Source organism: Oncorhynchus clarkii, unplaced genomic scaffold (assembly GCF_045791955.1).
Source record: "Oncorhynchus clarkii lewisi isolate Uvic-CL-2024 unplaced genomic scaffold, UVic_Ocla_1.0 unplaced_contig_8491_pilon_pilon, whole genome shotgun sequence".
NCBI lineage: Eukaryota > Metazoa > Chordata > Actinopteri > Salmoniformes > Salmonidae > Oncorhynchus > Oncorhynchus clarkii.
This window is the reverse complement of record NW_027257943.1, coordinates 216,049-218,993: the sequence shown is the minus strand read 5'-3', so window position 1 is coordinate 218,993 and position 2,945 is coordinate 216,049.

Here is a 2,945-nt window from a genome sequence, read left to right as displayed (position 1 = left end):
TACAACCCCAAAACACGAACCTATAGATACAAAAAAATAAAATATCCCACGCTAGGCTACTGTAGATCAATACAACAACAAACAAAAACTCCGTGTTTTTTTTCCTTCAACACAAGCAACATTCTACCGTTAGATGCAACAGAAGCGGCATCATTCTCTCTCACCTACACTGCAAATACATAGTCGGTCAACAAGTTTGGGTGTTGCCTTCTTCCTTATCTATCGTCCTTGCACTCATCCACCTCGCTCTCTCTCTCTCTCTCTCACTCACTCACTAATGAGCGTGAGACGTGGTTGGATCGGTTGCTAAGCTGGCGACGCACCACCAGCCTATGCTCCAGCAGGAACCGACAGACAGCCTACATTAAGGAAGTCCTCTTGGTCACTTGGTGATCACGAACCCAAACCCAACCAGCCCATTAATTAATATAACGTGATAGGAAGATCTATAAGGACTTTTCTGACTTGCAACGATCCAAACAACTAAAACAGAACTTTTACCTTAACCCTAAACCTTAAACAAACACTTGACCACCCCGCTAACCACATTCTTATCATATTCTGAAATTAAATATCGGCTTGCACGTCAGAATAGTCTGTATAGCCCTATACACATATGATACTCTACTGCACTGTGGTGCCCCACTTTGGTGCCCCACTGAACCACTATGTGTCTAACGAGCCCATCATGAGGCCTCCAGGAAACACACTATGGGACTTCAACATGCATTCTCTTCAGACAATAGCAACTGAAATCCCTATTGTACATTACTTGAACAATGAGCTTTTAACACGCAGACTCTCTCATTAGTGTCTGAGTTGCAGGTATTTCAGGCTGCAAAGGGGTACAACTATGTTTCGTCTGTTACAGATTCACGACATTGGATTTACACATTAACGTTCATCAACTTTACTAAACCGTTGTGTTATTCGTTCTCACAGGACTACAACTATCCCTTCTATTGGTTGGTACTGATACTGACCTGTCTTCTATTGGTTGGTACTGATACTGACCTGTCTTCTATTGGTTGGTAGTGATACTGACCTGTCTTCTATTGGTTGGTACTGATACTGACCTGTCTTCTATTGGTTGGTAGTGATACTGACCTGTCTTCTATTGGTTGGTAGTGATACTGACCTGTCTTCTATTGGTTGGTACTGATACTGACCTGTCTTCTATTGGTTGGTACTGATACTGACCTGTCTTCTATTGGTTGGTAGTGATACTGACCTGTCTTCTATTGGTTGGTACTGATACTAACCTGTCTTCTATTGGTTGGTAGTGATACTGACCTGTCTTCTATTGGTTGGTACTGATACTAACCTGTCTTCTATTGGTTGGTACTGATACTAACCTGTCTTTTATTGGTTGGTAGTGATACTGACCTGTCTTCTATTGGTTGGTAGTGATACTGACCTGTCTTCTATTGGTTGGTACTGATACCGACCTGTCTTCTATTCTCGAGAACTTTCTTATTCATGTTTGCGTTTCCTTTTTGGTGATATAGTATAATTGCACTGTTAAGGAAGAGCTCACCAGCAAGCATTTCACTGGACTGTTTAGTTCTGTTGTATCCTGTGGGTCACGTGACAAATAAACTCTGATTTGAGTTGGAGCTAGAGTGCAATTTAAGTGCAAACCGTTTACAAACCGTTTACAAATCGTTTACAAACCGTTTACAAACCTGCACTATTAGTACTGAATTAGTGCTGTGTTTGTTTAGCAACCTACCTTGAAAATACGGCATGGAGTCTGTCTTTCAGGCTGCAAACTATTGCAATATTCCCCAAGTGAAGTGTGGATGGAAGCTGGGTGGACGACTGTACCGACTACTAGAAGGGTTTAGCTCCTTCAACGTCTGTCTACTCCCCCAGTCTCAGCCCTGACCATACAGGAGTCAGGATTCAGGAGTGAAGTCACACACACACACACAACGTCTGTCTACTCCCCCAGTCTCAGCCCTGACCATACAGGAGTCAGGATTCAGGAGTCAAGACACACACACACACACACACACACAACGTCTGTCTACTCCCCTAGTCTCAGCCCTGACCATACAGGAGTCAGGATTCAGGAGTGAAGACACACACACACACACACACACACAACGTCTGTCTACTCCCCCACTCTCAGCCCTGACCATACAGGAGTCAGGATTCAGGAATGAAGACACACACACACACGCACGCACAACGTCTGTCTACTCCCCTAGTCTCAGCCCTGACCATACAGGAGTCAGGATTCAGGAGTGAAGACACACACACACGCACGCACAACGTCTGTCTACTCCCCCAGTCTCAGCCCTGACCATACAGGAGTCAGGATTCAGGAGTGAAGACACACACACACACACACAACGTCTGTCTACTCCCCCAGTCTCAGCCCTGACCATACAGGAGTCAGGATTCAGGAGTGAAGACACACACACACACACGCATGCACGCACGCCACACACACAACGTCTGTCTACTCCCCCAGTCTCAGCCCTGACCATACCGGAGTCAGGATTCAGGAGTGAAGACACACACACACACGCATGCACGCCACACACACACACACACACACACACACACACACACACACACACACACACACACACACACACACACACACACACACACACACACACAACGTCTGTCTACTCCCCCAGTCTCAGCCCTGACCATACAGGAGTCAGGATTCAGGAGTGAAGACACACACACACGCACGCACGCACGCCACACACACGCACGCACGCACGCACACACACACACACACACACACACACACACACACACACACACACACACACACACACACACACACACACACACACACACACACACACACCTCTCCGAAAGTCAAAATAAAAGCAGTGAGATCCTTCCATACACACTAGCATGTTGTCCCTCTGAGTCAGAGTAGTAAAACTAAGTGCATGCTCTTCAACCGATTCTCTGCCCCG